The sequence below is a fragment of the Lissotriton vulgaris genome, chromosome 3_1 (assembly GCF_964263255.1).
Source record: "Lissotriton vulgaris chromosome 3_1, aLisVul1.2, whole genome shotgun sequence".
NCBI lineage: Eukaryota > Metazoa > Chordata > Amphibia > Caudata > Salamandridae > Lissotriton > Lissotriton vulgaris.
Window position 1 is genome coordinate 1,928,915,712 of NC_141689.1, and position 19,947 is coordinate 1,928,935,658.

Sequence of the window (19,947 nt, forward strand, 5' to 3'; positions counted from 1 at the left end):
TGAGTCTATGGACTGGGGGTTGTCTTCATCAGCATGTAGCTGATACTAACTTGGTGGTAAAAACGAGGCTGTACCATTCTACTCCTCCTTGTCGCTTTCTGCCAGCTTCTACACTCTACATCATGCCCTGGAGGACACCTTCCACTGTCCCCTGCAACCCTCTGCTACATTCACCTTCGACATCGACAAGAACTCGCTCACCGCGTGACCCTACCTCAGTGCACCGCAAGTCACCGTCCCGTGGCGGTGTGCCTGTGCCGACCGCAGTGCATCCGGGGCCACTAACTCTGTGCTGCTCAAGTAAAGGACCTTGCAGTTTGAACTTTGAACTTCTGATTGTCTGATCACTGTTGCAGTTGTTCCCAGCACCAACCAGCCCCTGAGGGGTGGCTTACACTCACCCCACACCCATCCAGCACAGGCGTCACTGGACATGTGACTCTGGCAATAAAAGGGGCCGGGACCCCTTGCCTATAGCCAGTTCCACAAACAATCTAAGTGTGTCTGTGTGGTCATTATGTATGCATGAGGGCCCCGGTTCTACCACATTACATTGTGCTGTGTACAGAGGACGCAACCATGACACCTCAGGCAGTGGGGTAGACCTGAGCCATGCAGCTGTGTCGTACCCCCCTTTGAGCATAAGCAGAGTGAACTTGCATACCACAGTCCAGCGTTGGGATGTCGTTAATTAACCCGGGGCTCTGGGCGTGGTTAAGTTTAGGCCTTGTCAAGGTAGTAACTAATGCGTATGTCTCTGTTGTAGTGTCGGCACCACTCATCACACAATTTACAATGTTGCTATGTAGCATGCAACCAGAGTGTGGGCTCGGCTGAGGGGGGTAAATGAGGGACCGCAAGCCTGCTTGGGGTCACGTTTCATACATACCAACTGCTGTGTGAGTCACTATTACCACAGCATAAGCCAAAAGTCTACCCTCAACCGCATGGCGAGTTCAGCCAGCCATACACTCTACATCTGTGTCTGCCCTATCCTTACCATAGGCCTACACACATGTGGCCGCCAACCTTCAGCGCACAGCATCACAGTGTCATTGTCAGGCTTGTGGACATGTGGAGACAGGCATGACAATGGTGTGCCCTGGGAGTGCAAGTGATGCAACTGCGCTACGCACTATTGTAAACAGACCCGGGGGGTGGAGGGGCAGCAATGAGACTACGTAGTACACATTCAAGCTGCACATTTGCTACAAGCAGTACATGTCAAACAGGAATCACAAAGTCACACATATCACACACCAATGTACCATTGTGCCTGCCAACACATCATGGAGAATTAGCTATTGACTCATGTCTCTCTGCACTGTCACAGGTGATCAAGAATATGCACTCTGCACTTCGAGCCCCTAACACACAGGCCCAGAGGCAGTACAATGCGGCCCGCAAACGCACCAGGGGCATTGTGGAATGCACATTTGGCGTGTTGAAGTCAAGTTTCAGGTGCCTGGACATCACAGGTGGTAGGCTCCTGTACAGCCCAGGCATCGTGTGCAAGATGATTGTTGCATGTTGTGTGTTGCACAACATATGTGTATGCATGAATGCCCCATGTATACCAGTGCCTGATGCACCGGACGATGATGAGGAAGATGAGGCAGGCGGACCACACCCCACAGCAACTGCAGCAGGAACAGATTATAGGAACGCCATCATTGACAATTTCTTCACATGAGCATGACGCATTGTGACAGTCCCTAGCAATCATGGGACAGTACAAAATGATCACAGACACAGCATGTGCAAATTACTGCATTCCAAGACACATTCCATTAGTGCATGTCACTCATCTGTACAGGCACATTACTCAGACAAGTGTAAGTGCGACATGTAGTACTACCGATTTCATAATTTGATGAGAGATGGTGGGTGTGTCACCTCTGTAGGGAAAGGCTGTTTAGGGTGTCACATATTCGAAATGCCAGTTCTGTGTGTCACAGATAGTATGGAATCCCACTCTTCAGCGTTTCACATGTGTCCAAAATCATTACATTTAGGCTATCAATAGTAACCTACAAGTGACAACAGGGCTTCTTTTGGGGTCAATTATGTACCACCATGATGCAGGTATGCACCCTGGGACTCATGTCTCACAACATGAGCAACATGTACGTAAGGGGCAGTCACTGCCCCTGCATTTGTCCATGCTTTCTCACTTGATTGGTCATGGACACGACACATCTGTGTGCAGGAGGTAATGATTGTCCCTCTGCAATGTGAAGGAGAGATGCTCTTCCCGACCAATCAGGATTCATCCCCGGGCGGTCTACTTCCCATAACCTCAGAACTCTTTTTTCGGTACTACACTGTCTTTGTCCAGACGTACAGGCCGTTGCAGTTTTTCTTGACTCTATCAAAGCATTTGATATGCTTGAATGGCCCTATTTGTTCGCTATTCTTGGCCGCTTAGCGTTAAGCCCACTTTTTATAAGTCTTTTCCACTTGTTATACACTAAGCCAACAGCTCGGATTCCGGCGAATGTCCTCATGTCGGAGCCCTTCTCTATTTCGTGAGGCACACAGCAGGGCTGTCCTCTGTCTCCTCTACTATTCGCGATTGCGATGGAACGTCTAGCTGCGTGCGTCAGGCAGCACCACATGGCCAGGGGGATTGGGTTTAATACCAGAAGTCTTCTCCTCTTGATATATGCTGAATATGTCACGCTATACATTACTGACCCCGCAGTCAACCTGGACCCCTTACTGAGAGAGTTCATTGGATTCTGAGGATTGTCTGGTGTTTCCATAAATTGGGTTAAGACAGTTGTGGTTCCTTTGACAGCCAACACTACTCCGATGATTTTTGAGTTTCCTTTGAAATAGGCAGATGACACGGTCAAGTACCTGGGCATCTGGCTTAGCAGAATCATACAGGAGGTATGGAACTTGAATTACGAGTGTGCCATTACCTGGTTGGAGGAGAAGGTTGCACTTTGGGCTGGACTCCCGTTATCTACAGCAGGGAAAATCGCCCTAGCTAAAATGGAAATATTGCCGAAATATCTTTATTTATTTACAAACATTCCGATTACCCTCACAGATGCCTTCTTTCAGTCCCTCAGATCATTGATGGTGTCCCTGGTATGGGCGGGCGGGCAGGCTTGTGTGTCCTGGGATTTGCTGATGCTTCCACTGTGCCAGGAAGGGATGGGCGCCCCAGATATGTAACTATATGCCTGGTGTGCTCAGGCTCAATTCCTTCATCACTGCGTTTACCCGACACCTTTTCATCCTCATGTAGCTGTGGAGACTGACGCGGTGGCGCCTGTTCCACTCAATGTGGCACTGTACCAACCCTACCGCTGCACCTGAGAGGGGATAGATAACATGGAAACTTGGGTGTGGGATGAACTGCGGAAGAAGGCTGGCGCTCCAATATTATATGCCCCTTGATACCACTAGCACACAACCCTATGTTACCTAATATTAGAGACTGAATCAGCAAAACTATAGCACAAAAGCTAAACCTACGCACATTTGCAGACCTATATCCGGAGAACACATTTTGCCTCCCCCCCCCCCCCGCCAGTTGTAGAGAAGGGACAGACAGTGGCCATTGCTGAAACTTTCTTATATCACAAAATACGTGCCGCTTGTCACTCCCTGCATGACGGCTTCCTGGTGCCCCCTCCATCTCTGTCAGCGTTAGAAAATCTGTTAAGCTCCACTTCGCCCCGTAAACTTGTCACACCGCTATACACACACATGCAAAACACTCTGCCTCTGCTGCAGCCTAGGGCATTGCAGGGTTGGAACGACGAGCTCGCCGAGCCGATCAATGAGGTCCAGTGGACGTACTGCTGCTGCAGCTCACGGAACTGTCCCCCAATTATAGGCTTCGCATCATACACTTTAAGTTCCTCCACCGTTTTTACAGGACACCTATAAGCCTGCACCGTATGGGGTTGAGGGAGGATGAAAGCTGTTGGCGCTATGGGTTCACTCCCGCGTCTTTCCTTCATATGGCATGGGAATGTCCGAAGCTCACGCCCTACTGGTCCGCAATTTTTACATTGATTAGCCAAATTATTGGTGCACATGTGGCCTCCACTCCTCTACTGGGTTTGCTGAGCTATCTCAAAGACACACCAGTTAAGATACGTAAATGGTATGCATTGCTTCTCCTGTTTGCCAAACGTCAAGTAGCAGTGCACTGGGGGAGGAAAAGGGTGCCTTCCATTAAAGAGTGGATCAGAGATGTCACATATGGGCCCTCCCAACTCACCACTTTCTGGGAGTTAATGTCTCCCACTTCACGACCCAGGGACATTTGGGAACCATTCATCACGTGGGCCTGTGAAAGGCAGGGCTCAGAGGGGGACACCTTGAGCGTTACAGGGTCGCATTAAGGGACGATGTGAAATGCTGCCAATAACTATGTTTAAAGTTACTCAGCTGCCATGCCTGCAATGCTGAAGGATGTCCCTGATATGTGTCTCAAGTTCCCCATATGTTTATTTCTTAAATGGTTTCGCAATGTGGTGATCATTTTCATATCCTTGGTCTATTATCAATGGGTGGGGCACATGGTGTAGGTGTATAATGCTTGGATTGTTTTGTTTGTGCAGCTCTACTCCTGAAGATGTAATTCGATCATGCTGGCTAGTTGTTTAGGATGTCTTTTTTGTATTTGTTGTTTGAAAATGCAAATAAAAAGAATAAAAGAAATATATATTACTATTGTATGTATTTTTTTAAACACAGAAGTATTATTTACTACTAGCTCTTGCTTGCAATGAGAATGCTCAGCTTTGAAAAGTAAACCATCCTAATTTGTATCCGTTTTTTACAATGTTGGACGTTTTTAATTCAATAAGTGGGGCCACTCATCTTCAACTAATCGTTGTCATAAAATAGGACATCAGCTATCAGTACTCGCTGCAGAGTGAGCTAATAACACTGTACCAGGCCCGCGGTCCACTGTAAGCCAAAGGTTGAGCACATAATGCATTTCAGAGCCGATTTAGTCGTGAAAAAGTGGCTGTGCAACGTGACGGTAATGGCCACTTCAAGCGAGAGATACAATGATTGCGGCTTGAATTATTCATGCAATTTTCAACAAATGCCTAGCTGTCCCTTTTCCGGCAGGGACAATAAAATGCTGGAAAGTACCCAAACTCCCCTCTTCGCTACAAATAAAGCTTCCTTTTCTTGTTAACACCAGCAATAGTGACAGCGGACCTGGGCACATCCTGTGCTTTCCACAACCGGCAATGCCAGAACCTCCCGGCTCTTCCAGCTGATGATTTCATAGGCATGCTGCATTATTAAAAACGTTTACAGCGACAAGTGGACGAAATGCAAGTCAAATGAATTCTGCAGTTAACATAATTACATAATTATAGTACAACTTACAGCGAAATTGGAAGCATAAAAAAGCTTCCCTCGTGATTGTAATGTGTTTGCGCTAGTCTTCGAAAACAATTCATAAAATCAAACAGAATGCATTGACTATGTTCATTCTCCAAAGAAATGCCCTGGTATTGAGCTAGGAACCAACCATGTGATAAATCGGGATACTTTTGAAAACAAGCGTGCTATTTTGCAACTCTTTTGACAGTACTTTCCATTTAATCAGGCGTGAGCATTTGGTCTTTCTTACAACCATCTTTAGAAAATATGGCCTTCATTTTTATGATGCTCCAGTGGTGCAAGCCTCTCAATCATATCTATGAGGTAACTCAAAACCACCTGTGTGGCTCTGCAAGGCCTTATAGAAATGGGGTAAGACAAGGCAGCCAATAGGAATTGTTGTGGGTGTTACTACTCAACACCTATGGATTTGACAATGTCCCAGATTTAAAAAATGATGTAAACCTGGGACAGTGCCAAAAATGTACGCATCCCCAGACCAGACGTAACAAGGAGAAATGTTTACATTTCTTCTTGTTTTTTCCTCTTTTCACATGTCCTGCATTCTGCAGCACACATAGAGAAAAACGCCTCTCATGATTGTTTTTGTGTAGGAAGGTGCCCTTGCCTGTGCAAAGACAATCATGCCAACAACACAGACACAAGTCCTGTGTGCCGCCGGAGCGTCACTTTTTTTGATGCTCCAGCGCGCAGAGTGCATACCCTTTCTACAAGGCCATGCAAAGCCACCCTGCATGGCTTTTCATGGCCTGGCCTTATAGGTATGGTGTAAGGCAATGCATTGCAAGTAGCTGCATTGCCTCACACTGTGTCAGGGAGGCATGCTATTGGCGTTGCGGTCGGTGTTCCCACCCAATGCCCATGGATTTTGACACATTCCCAGATTTACAACAAAGGGCCTCATTACGATGTTGCTCGGAATACATTCCGACCCACTCCTTGTCAGAATCCGTTCAAACCAACTTGGGTTGAAGGGGTCGGAAAGACAGATTACGGTGCTTCCCAACACAGTTCGGTCGGACTCCTATTGACTTCAATGGGAGCCTGTGTTCCGACCGACAACACAGGCTCCCATTGAAAAAAGGGGTGGCCGCGGTACACCTTGCACCCTGAGGCAGGCACCCCATTGTGCCTGCCACATTGTGCACGGTTGTAGAGAGGAGTCCCATGGGCTCCCCCACGGGCCCCAATTGGAGACCTATGGGTGTAGTGAGGGCTGCTACAGTGTCCCCAAAGTCAGTTTCCGACAGCTGTTTCATGTCAGACGGACCGATTCGGAAAGGCTGTATGAATCTGACATTCTAAAACATGTTGTCGACAACGCGGTCCATAGACCTGTCCGATTCGGCTCAGACTGACTCGCAATCTCCAAATGCTGGTTGGAACCGAGTTGAAGGACCAAATCGTTATCTTTCCATTGTACTAAGTCGATCAGAAATGTTTCCGAGTCGATCAGAATCATGTGTTCCAACTCGGTTTAGGAAGATCCGAATGCCGTTTGAAGCCTTTCCGACTGACATTGTAATAAGGTCCATAGTGTAAATCTGGGAATGAGTCAAAACTGTGCGCCTCCCCAGGGGTGGCATAACGAGGAGAAATAACTTTTTTCCTCTATGCATGCTGCACAAAATCAATATTTCCTACTACTCTGATACCCTTGCATCATGGAGCAAGGTTGCCTGTGTTGGCACAAGGCAGCCATTTGTGCGCTAGCGTAGTGAAAGAGGACATGAATGCGCTGTATCCCGGAGATATGGTGCATTCTGCCCTTTTTTGATACAGGGTAACACAGCAAGAAGCCTTGTGTTGCTGGCCTGCACCAAAAAGTCGTTATAAAGGCCCTAGGAATGCTTTCTATGTTGTTACCTAAGACCACCCTCACCTGCTTGAGCCACTACATGCTTTTGAAGAAAATGAATAAACCTTCAGTACCAGATAGAACATCAGAAGCAGGATCATCAGATGTCAAGTGTGGATAAAAAGTATACCATGTTCACCTGTGCTATATGGCACTGGAATGGGAATACTTCCCCCCAGCTACAAATGTGGCCATTGTGTCAAACAGGGAGCTGTGCAGATGTCTTGCGATAATTCTATTCTTTAAAAATTACAAAATTGTCTCGTAATTATACTTCATGGCCTGGTATAATATAGGTTTATATGTTCCTTTATAAATAAAAAAAGCATGTAAATTAGGAAGAAACTCTCAAATCAAATGTACATTATCTCATTCATTTCAAAAGTTCAAATGTTGTTGTTATGCAATTTTATTTGTCTTTAGTACAGCGCACAACTTACCCAAGGGCATCTTGGCGCTGCCTACAGCAGCAAGCAAGCATACACTGGAGACAATCAATTAAAATAAGGAGGCATTCAGCAGTTTCCTAAATTGACAGGGGTTGGTGCAGAGTTGCATGTGAAGAGGTATTTATTTCCAGGGAAGCGGTGCCAGGTAGGAACAGGCTCTGCCACCGCATCTAGACAGGCGGATAAGGGGTGCCCTCAACAAGGATTTGTCCTGAGATCGTAGGCTTCTAGTAAGTATGTAGCATTTGAGTTTTCAAATTTCAGATTTCAATGAAGGGGCCAAAGGCATTCTGGGGGGAAGATTGAGAACAAGCTTGGCTGCAGTGTTTTGAACCACTTACAATTTATCCATAAGCGTCTCATTTACTGCTGCCAGTGTGCATTCCCATAATCCAGTCTGCTAATTACAAGGGCCTATACTAGCATTCTTCTGACAGATATCAGAAGATAAGGAAAAACTCTACATATTAAACACATAGTATGAAATCGCAATCCAGTGGTAACCAAAATCTGCTCTTTCATAGCAAGAGCGTGATCAATTTTTATGTGAAGATTCTTCACAGTCTCCTGGAAGTCAGAACTGTGCCCAACTCATTTGGCCACTACTCATCGGACCAAAGAGTATTTGCCTTGCCAAACAGCATGATCTCAGTCTTATCAGCATTCAGCCGTAGACAATTAGCTGTCATCTAACTAGAGATGGCTAGCATTCCCTTTGCAAAACGATCTTTTACACCTTTGTCCACCCGCATCATGCGGGAGGTATAAGGATCAAGACCAATAGTTTGGAATCTATCTTCCTAGAAATTTTGGATCCATTTGAGACCGGTACCCTAGATATTTATCTCACGCAATCTCTGCAACAGCCTTGAGTAAGACACCGCATAAAAAGGCTGTGGAAAGGTCAAGCAGCGCTAACATAGATGAATGTCCTGCATTAAGTAAGAGTCTTAAAGACTCTGTGATGGCCAAAAGGGCTCTCTCAGTGCCATGGCATGATCAAAATCCAGATTGGCACGGGTCCAGAATCTGATTCTCTTTGAGATAGGCTGTTAATTGTTTTTCAATTAAGCCTTCTAAGGTTTTCCCAGAAGGGGTAACTTAGATATGGGGCGATAGTTTGATAAGATATTAGGATCCAAACATGCTTTGTTTAAGATAGGTAGGACTTGCACAGATTTCCATTCAGAGAGGAGGATGCCTGTTTCAAAATCTAAATTAAACAGTGTCTGAATAGCCAGGGCAATATGGCTGGAGAGTAGAGCCAAGACCCTAGGAGGGCAAAGGTCCAGGGGAGAGCCAGATTTCGCTGTATCCAAGGATCTCTGGGCATCCTACAGAGAAAAAGGTTTAAATGTGCTGTAGTAGATAGTGGTAAATAATTCAAATAATCCAAGTATAGATGGTACTGGTTTAATGATATCAGCACAGTACTCTCTTCTTCAAGTCCAAGCAGAGATCTTCCAGTACAAACATATTTACAGGTAAACAATTCTAAAAGGAATCTTCAGACTGGTGCATGTGCACAGAACTAAAGAACAGCAGATTAAAAGGGAAACACATTAGGATAATCTTGAAAGAGAAATAGTACATACGAATATGAATAGAAAATGCAACACATTTCCCCCCTTAAGAAAATCAATGGCATAAAGGAATACATTAAGAAACACGCCTGACATTCCAGACCTTACCATCCTGCGTGACAACACTGTTACGATTTACTTTCACAATTTTAATAGGTTTACCAAATTTGATATCACCTTTGGATACAAAACCTGGTTTGCGAATTCTCACCCAATCACCACCCTTAAACATAGGTACCTTTACCTTCATCCGGACATCATAATCATACTTGATCTTGTCTTGCTTTATCTCAACTTTACGAGCTACATCAGAAATATCAGGCATAACATCATGAGGAATAGTACTCTTTTTAAACTACCAAGGACACAATTTAGACGTGGGATCTCTACCCCTTAACAACTGGAAAGGAGAAATCTGAGTAGTTGTATGAGGTGTTATCCGATATAACCAAAGTCTTTGCCTTAACCTTTGTCTCCACAAGCTACCAAAAGTCCGGGCCCAAAGAATATCTTGTTTGAGCACCCTGTTGTATCTCTCAACTTGTCCGTTCCCTTGTGGTTCATACAATGCTGTGGTGACATGTTTGATACCACAATCTTTAAAGAATTCTTGAATTTCTGAAGATCTAAACTGTACACCATTATCAGAAATCTTCATTTCAGGATAACCTTCTTGAGCAAACAGCTCTTTTAAAAACAAAATCACATTTCCTGAATTGGGATGAGAAATAAGCTTGACCTCTGGCCATTTGGAATGGTAGTCAACCACTACAGCTACAACTGCAAACCTGCATTCAGCTGGTAAAAAATTGAAAGGACCAGAAATGTCAATACCTAACTTTTGCCATGGATACTCCGGCCATTTAACTGGAATCAAAGGAGCTGGACTACATTTACAAGTCTTGTCACTTTCTATACAATCAGGGCATTCTCTCACAAACCTATCAACAAACCTATCTACTCCAGGCCACCAAAAACTTGATCTAATCAACCTCTTCATGGACGACATACCCATGTGACACTCATGACTAAGTTTCAAAATAAACTCACGGATCCCAAAAGGCGGAATACACTTCCCAGATCTAAAAAACAAATCTCCTTCAGTAACTAACTCTTCCATAATATTTAAAAAAGATATGAGATCACCAGACACTTCACCCTTAGGAGGCAAACCCTTCTTGACAAAATCTCTCAGTTGACAAAGTAAAGTGTCCTCATTCATACTTCTCATCCACATCTCTTCAGATATCAATTTAACATTTTCAGAAACAAAGTTCTTTCTCAATAACAGCATATCCTCTCTCAGTGGCAGTGAGTGTACGAGAAGCAAATGCCACATTCCACTCCTCCTTTCCTGAACGTTGTGACAAAACACAGCCCAAACCGGTAAAGACTAGCATCTACGGTCAATAAACACAATTTATCTAAACAGAAAGGTCTGAGAGTAGGAGCAGCCACCATGTCAGCTTTTATAGAATCAAAGTCACTTTGCAGTCTACTGCCCCATACAAATTCCACATTCTTCCTAGAAAGTTCTCTAATAGGCTCCATCTTAGTAGCAAAATCTTTGATGAACTTGCTGTAGTACTCACAAAGACCTGAAAATGATAGCATTTTATCTTTACAAACCGGTGCAGGTGCTTTCAAAATAGCGTCAACTAATGATTTCTTTGGAGACACACCATCTTTTGATATTGTGTGTCCTAAGTATTCTACAGTCTTCTGAAACAATTTGCACTTTTTACTCTTGATAGTCAAACCAGAGTCACTTAAAACTTTACATACATTTCTTAAATGTTCATAATGGACTTCATTATTCTTTGAAAAAATGAGAATGTCATCTTGAAAACACTTAACGTAATTTCCCATCTCCCTGAATAGATGTAACATTGACCTTTGAAAAACGGATGCCGCGGAGGCTGACCCAAACGGCATTCGCTTAAATTGGTACAATCCTTGAGGGGTAATAAAAGCCGTTAGGTGTCTAGATTCTTCCGTCAATTCAATTTGATGATAAGCCGATCTAAGATCGAGAGTTGAAAACACTGTGGCACCCCCAAGCATGCTCACCACCTCATTTATGTTGGGCAGGTGATGACAATCAACAACAATGTTCGCATTCAAAGCTCTCAAATCAATGCAAAGCCTCAAACTTTTATCAGGCTTAAGAGCAAGAACAACTGGAGAAACCCATTCAGATGACTCAATCTCCTCTATCACTCCATTGTCCAACATTTCCTTAAGAGCATTTCCTAATTCCTCTCTGACATTAAATGGCACATTCCTAAGTTTTTGTACTAGGGGAACATCTCTTTGGTTGAGCTTGATTGCATGTGCAAAACCTTTCAATTTGCCTAAATTTTCTGAAAATACTTTAGGTAATTCTTTAGCCAAATTTTCCCATCTGCAGTCACCTTCTATAGTGACAATAGAACCTTTTTGAGGAAACGTATCACTATATATTGTGACAGGTTCTTTACCCCGTGGATTTAACATAATTCCCAACTTCCATTGATCCCTCCAACCAAGTACATCAACACCCTTTTTTGCTACATACAATTTAATAACTTCAGATCTCCCTTTAAAATAAATAGTAGACTGTAAATAACCAATAAAATCGATGTTCGACCCATTGAAGCACAGAGCATTGATATCAGGGGAGGAAAGCTCTTTTTCAGATAATCTTGAACCATATTTCTCAGGAAAATAATCTCTAGTAATGATGGTTCAGGGAGAAGCAGAGTCTGCCATCAATTCAAGATTTACATCCATAAAATTCACAGTACACTTGGGTGAATTAAGTACTTCCCCATCAACAACCCCGATATTTATCAATGAAACAACCATGCCACCTTCTCTCATGATTTCCCCAGCTTTAGAATGTTCACATTGAATACAAGAACTTTCGCCAGAAGTATAAGACCTTACACATGAAACCTCATTTTTCTTGAAGTGACTGACACTGCGATCACTACTCCCTTTTTTCAAATCCCTACATGCTTTAGAGAAATGACCAATTCTCCCACACTTGCTACACTCTTTACCAATAGCTGGATAGAACTTAAAAGATGCGACATGATTATTACTACCACATCTGTAACACACAATTTGATTCCTTCCAACATTCTGATTAGATTGGAAATTGTTCTTTACATTGCTTATAGCACAAACATCATCTCCCGTTTTGTCATTCTTCACACCCTTAGTATTCTCTTCAATAGTTTTCATCCATTAATTGGATTGTTCAAATGCCTTTGCAGTAGATATACTTTCTTTTAATGTAGGATTCCCCAAAATCCATAACTGCTCTTGCGTTTTCTTACACTTTACATTCACTATAATTTGGTCCCTTATCATTTCATCTGTAATCTCCCCAAAATTACATGAAATAACTAATGACCTCAAAGCAGTTAAGAAATCATCAAAACTTTCAGAATCTTTTTGCGTCCTGGTGTAAAATTTGTAACGGTTAACCGCAATACTAGTAGTGGGTTTAAATCTTGTTTAAACTTGTAACATGGCTTCATCAAAATTCCCCAAATCACCAGGTACTGGAGGAAGAGTCCTAAAAATAGCTTGTCCTTCCGACCCTAAACAATGAAGAAAAATATTCTTTTTCCTCCTATTACCCATCCTTTCCCCATCTATAGCCTTAAGGTAAGTTAAAAACTCTTCCTTTCATCTAGTCCAAGGTATAGGAGGATCAACCTTGCTCTGGAGAAATTTTGGCGGAGGATCGAATTGCATGGTCGTGAATGTATAAGATAACTGATACCTATGTATCTTATATTGACTACAAGATAGTGTAAACAAGTACGTTTACACACCACTAAAATATAGAATTTTCGATGAAAATAAAATTTGCCAGTTAAGTGAAAGAAAATATGTCATACGTTTTAAAATGAACAAATCGCCAAAATAAGAAATATAATATTCTCAGCTAAATGCAAGAACAGGCTTTAACACAGCTCTCACTGTTCGATAATAACAATGATATCAATACAGCGTCTCCGTCGTGTGGTGTTGGAAAGTTGTTTCCCAAATATCAGTTCCGTTTGGTAATCAGTTCCCCCGGTTCGGTAACATTGGAATATATAGGAATTCCCTCTGCTCCCATAGAGGCAAATCTCCTTATATCACTGCTGTTTTCTTCGGCTGGGATATTTAAATTCAAATATATCTGAGACATTTTATGATAAAAATTGGCAAGAGAATCACATAATTCCTGAGATGCAAAAGTAGACTGGAAGCACACCTGAGGGCTGATAAAATCGAGTAGAATTTTGAATAGCACTTTAGATGAGTTGCCCGCCTGTTCACTTTGATTAGTAACAAAACTCAATTTAAAATAAATCAAAACAAATTGTATCGACCTTGTATTAATTTTGGACTGAATCACATCCCTGGGTTGGATAGAGAGTTTTATTATGCCATACTCCAGAATTATAGGAGGCCTTTGGAATTGCATGGTGGTTAGGTTGGAAATTGGCTTTGTGCTAGGGATGAGCAGTGGTGAGCAAGAAGAACAAAAATTCTATGAAAGAACGGACAGGTCACTATCTTGGTTGTTCTCTGTGTGACTGCCACACACAGTGCAGTGACCTCACAGAGTTACAGTGGCAATACACAGTTGCGAAACAGAGAGAGGTACAGACTGGAGAGACACACAGATTGGTTCATAGTACAAGGTATATTTGCATGTTTTCTTTAAAACCCCACTGCACCTCCGTTTGAGCTCTGATTGGAGAATAGAAAGAAGAATCCTGTTTTCTATTTGCTGCAGTGGAAGGGGGATTTGTGTTTTTTATTCTCTTTTCCAACAGGTCATTGTCATATTTCAGTATTTTTACTGCTGCAATTCATTTTTAGTAAAACAACATTTCCAATTGTTACTATGGAAATGTTTTTGTGTTTGAAACATTTGCTGATAGTCTTCATTTACGCAGATTTGAGTTATATTTTTATCTTGATGTCTCCAAGGTAATTTACTTGTTTTACTATTAGTTTGGTAGTTTACACACATATTACCTCTCACATGTTTCCCTTGCAGTTTGACACGCTGCTAAGAACAAGCCATTCGAAAGGCGAACCACAAATGCATGTAGGGAAAATTGGTTTGTACACTTGTTCCTTTTCTATGTAGTTAGTGTGACTGATCTGTTGCAGCTCATATGAGAAATATGAATGTGTTTCCCCGCTGCTCAATTCAGATTGATTATGATCACTTACAACTTAATAATACCTATCTTGAAATCGTAGTGCATTAGAAAATAGAGTTCACTAAGTCTTTAGCAATGTCTATTCGAAAAACACTAAACAGTAACTCTAGACGTAGAGCTCTGTTTCCAGGTGCGTGTTCTTAGTCATATTCCTTTTTCATAATTCTAATCAGCAGTGCACCTGTTGTATACTACATTATGGTAATGCAATAATATTAGATGTATTCACCATGGATACTTATGAGATGTCCTGTGGGTTGAAAGATCTTAATACAATAGTCTATGCAGGAATTCTATGGTCATTGTAGTTCAGAGTCACACTCAGAAAAGCCTATTGTCACTTTTTTGGTAGAGAGTCTCAAGGCTCATCTGCAATAATTGGTTCACTTTGGCTTCTAGCTTTACTACTAGATGGGTGCAGTCACAGTTTCCTTAATTCCCACAAAACTGTTCAAAATTGTCTGGCTTATTTTATTACATTAACCAGAGTCCAAATTAATATTGTATTTTATCCCTGTTTCATATGTTTGTCTTCCAAATATTTCAGTCACCTATCTGAAATATCATTATTGGAGTTTACTGATATTTCACGGTTGGAACTTAGGTATAACTGGAGACCACTGGATCGTTATCAAGTCACAGTCAAAAAAATGACAATGATCATTTTGTACTGATGTGCATGATAAGAATGATGATCCAAAACATTTAAATATCTAGATATTTTGAGAAACATTTCACTGTCCATTCAGTTTAGGTTTAAATACTTTATTCTGGTCAAGGACCATAAAGCAACACAGAGTAAAAACACATTGTGATATTAAAAAAATAAATACATATAAAGATTTTCAGATAAAATAGCCACAATTTTAATAATTTGTAGGTTATGTAAAATCTGTGCGTGCGGTCAGTTTAAGAATAATACACAGTTTTAAAAACAGCTATGTAAAAACGTTATTGTGTTATAAGATTAAAGATATCTTGAATAATTATGTTTACTAGTCAGCTAGATCCTTGTTTGCTCAATATTTTTGAGAATCAAGTCTGACAATTCGTTTTTAACACTACTCCTACTCATTAACTTATCATCAGTACATAGTTATGCTTATGACCTGGTGTCCATAGGAAAATAATATTTTCAGATGCCTATAACTTTGGATTCATTTGACGAATCTTCATGAAATTTTCCCAAAAAAGTGCCAAGGTAGGTTCTGTGTGTCATGAAAAGTTTAGGGGTGATCCATGCACTGGGAACTGAGAAATATGGCCACAAAATAAGGGTGCATTTGTAATGTTAATTCCCAAAGGAATGTATTGTCGAACCTACAGCCCAAACTGCTGGATGGAAATACAACAAATTTGGTACCAAGGTAGATGTTCTTACACAAATTGCACTTTTTGTTAAACAGAGCACATCCATTCAGTAGTTTTTGAGGAAATAAGTTGAAAATTATACTGATATCACTGGCAGCGGATATTTTGCAACGATTCCGCGATGAATCGCAAATACACGTGCTAACAGGAGTGCTGTGATTGGCTGGATGCAACCTGCACAGTAAGTTGCAGCCGCCATTTTATCAGTTCCGGGTGATAAACATTTCTGTGAAAACTAACATAAGGGGTCAGGGTGGAGGTACTCTGACCCTATGTTTGAGAAATGGGAGTGTTAGTAACACAAGTTAATTGTCCAAAATGGATGTTTTTAATCACATGTGATATTTGCGATGGCGCCATGGCTGCCCATGTGGCCCCATGTACCGTCGCAGGTACATTGCAACTATTGTGGCAACACCGCAAATATTGGTGGAAATATGAAAAATATATATATATATTTATACAAACTACTCACATATCCACTCAGACACTCATACACCCACTCACATACCCACTCAGACACTAATGCACCCGCTCACAGACTCACTTAGAGACCCATATGTGCACTCACATAAGCATTCAGAGGATCATATACCCACTCACAGAGGAACTCACAGACTCATGCGCCCACTCACATATATAGTCAGAGACCTATACACCAACTCACAGACCCACACAGAGACTCATGCACTGCACTCTCAGACATTCACACACCGACTCACAGACCCAATGAGAGACCTATGCATCCACTCACACATTCACTGATAGATAAACCCACTCAGACACTTAAGCACCCACTCATAGACCCAGCCACAGAGTCATATACCCATTCACATACCCATTCAGACACTCATACGCCCATTTACATACCAACTGAGACACTCACACACCCACTCACATATCCGATCATAGACTAATGCACCACTTATAGACTTGGTGAAGGACTCATGCAGCCAATCACGGACCCACTTAGAGACTTTTGGACTCACTCATAACCCAGTGAATCATTAATACACACTGTTGTAGAGACATTGAGAGACTGATAAATGTTTTTCTAGAGTTATTTAGATAGTGATTTGTCTAGTCTGATGGTTATAATGAATTATATAGTCATAATCTTTGAATGTGATGGTGGTTATTGAATTCCTTGCATTTTTGTGACACATCCACAATCTTCGCGGGTACTGACGTCCTCGTGACTCCCAACATCACTGCGAAAACAGAAAATAGATTTTAGACTTGGTTTTTATAGAAACACACTAGAAAAACATGACTTTAGAAAATATAGCAATACACCCCTAGTGTGTAAAATACTGTCATATGTGTTCATAGATGTGTTTTACACGTTTTGTAAAAGGTGCGATTCCCATGGGTAACAAAGTTGTTGTGATGCCCCAAATAACCGCAAAAATGGAAAATAGGTTTTAAAGATGGTTTAAACATGAGTTTCAAGCAAACACAAGTAGAGGATGGATGGAGCACTGAAACTTTTCAGAAACTCACCCCCAGTCACAGATCTGGGTTGAATCCATCATCATTCTTTAGCTCACTTCGCCACCTCAGTTCAGACCCAGCTTAATGCAAATCAGTCTTGACCCTGTGCCTCATGGGAACAGCCCAGCCCGAACTGCCAAGCCAGGTCTTCCCTGAACCAGAAACAAGCATCCTGGGACTGGTTTCTGGGTAACACCCTTCATCAGCCAAGCTAGCTTGATTCCAGTGGCAAAGTGAGCAAGGGACCCACGTCTGGGCATACCCTGCCAACTTAGGGCGAACAAAGCAAACACAATGAGATGATGCCTGAACTGCCAAGGCTGGTCTTCCCTGAACTAGAACCAATCATCCTGGGACCGGTTTCTGGGTAACACCCTTCATCAACCAGGCTAGCTTGATTCCAATGGCAAAGTGAGCAAGGGACCCACGTCTGGGCATATCCTACCAACTTAGGGCGAACAAAGCAAACACAAAGGAGAAGATGGATGGAGCGTTGAAACTTTTCAGACACTCACCCCTAGTCACAGATCTGGGTTGAATCCATCATCATTCACGAGTTTAAACAGGTTTTTTTAAGAAGCATGTATGTAGCAAAATGTGTAGTGCAATTTTTTTAATAGAATTGTTTTTGTTATTATTTTTTGCATGTGCTGGTGGCCATTGTATGTCTGCTTTAGTTTTGTGATTTTGTGACTTGTTCGCGACTAAAAATGGAAAAAAGGATCATTATAAAAAATATATACATATATTTTGGGTACTGTGCTGGCTATGACAAGAGCCTTTGTGTTGATTGTGTGTATATGACAGCTACAGATAAGACTGGATGCAGAGTTTCAAGTTACTTAAAATACCCTGTTGCCTATATCTGTAAAGTGCACTCCCTCATTTCTATAAATTCCATGCATGTCAAAATGCAGATTGTTGTTATAGATGCAGCCCATGCGATGGCCTCTGTTGTATGTAGAAACAGTTTTATTAACATGCTTCCTGGCTTTTTTTTATCTGAATACAGAATTGATTGAAAATATCCATTTCTGTCTTTGGCATATATTAGAGTACACCAAGACAATGTGAGGGAAAAGCGACATCAGTTCTGCAAAGGTATCCTTCATTATGATTTATATCAGTACCCCAGTCAATGTGACTAGTTGACTGTCACCACAGTGAACAATCATGAGTTGTGGAGCTTGGCAATCCACAATGGTTTTAACCAAATCCAGCAACTGATGATAGTTTAACCCTCTCTGTCCAAACCAAGTAATCTCCCCATTTCGCAAACCAAAGTCCCTGTTATTACCTCTCTTTTTGCAGCCTCTTCAGCCCAATAGAAATAGCTGTGGCCAACAATCTACACTCTAGGCATTTTGAAGTGAAGGAACAATAGCAGTCAGGAAAAGGCTGTGGCTTAATGTTGACGTTTTGCAAATAAAAGCAGTTAAAATGGAGGTGTTTTAAAACAATTCAATTAAAAAAAGATATATTTCATTGAATGCCGTGAGCATGTACGTGAATAAAATCAGGTGGTGTGTTAGATGCATTTGCAAGTAATCCTAATATTGGCTGCTGTTAAAAAAAAGAAATGTAATACAGACATGGATATGCTTTTGAATCTGTGGAGTGAACCACACCTGCTGCATCTCATTTGGAAGTAGCATGATCCTTCTAGAATGTGCTGTAAACTTGTAACCTACTAGTTCTAGTAGGTTTCAATGGTGATTCTTCTGAGGGTATATTGGAGGAAGGGTATTAAATAGACAGGTATTAATATTTTTAAATTGGAGAGGTCTGGTTCAATGTTTTACAGGGTAAGTATGAATACCTACTGAGGATTTTGCATAACAGTGTAGTATGGTGTTGAAAATATAAAACTATAAAGGAAAGTAAGTTTTCAGATTCACGTTTTTTTCCGCAAAGTCATTGCAATCATTGTTATTACCACATGGTGGTTGACACAAAGGCATGCATGTTGGGCTACCTTGAAAAAGGAGTGAAATGGTGAACAAACAGTAACCATTCAGAAATGTAGTTACAGCAATGAAATATGAAAGGAATGTTTTTATTTGCCTACTTTTTCAGTATTAGGTAATGCAAAGATCAGAAGGTTATAGGAGTGGCATGCCATTCTTGTGCTACATTTTTACAAACTCTGAGTATATTGCATATATCAAAAAGAGAAGAAAAACACTTTTACCAACAAGCTCAATATATATATATATATATATATATATATATATATATATATATATATATATATATATATATATATATATATATATATATATATATATATATATCAGTATTAAAAAAATATAGGATGATATATAATTGAAACTGTAAGTATTTTTATGTATCTATTAATAGGTAACTAAGAGATATAGTTTTCTAGTGTCCAGACTAGGTGTATGTCAACGTAGTTTAGAATGTGTTTCTATGGAGGTATATATTGCACTTGTGTTCCCTTACTCTATTCTGTAAGTGGTAGAATAAAATAATGCACAGTAATGTTTAAACTTATATGTAATAATGTAGTGTAAGATGTTAAAGATTTACATGTTTATATATGATGTGCAGCTTATAAAGAA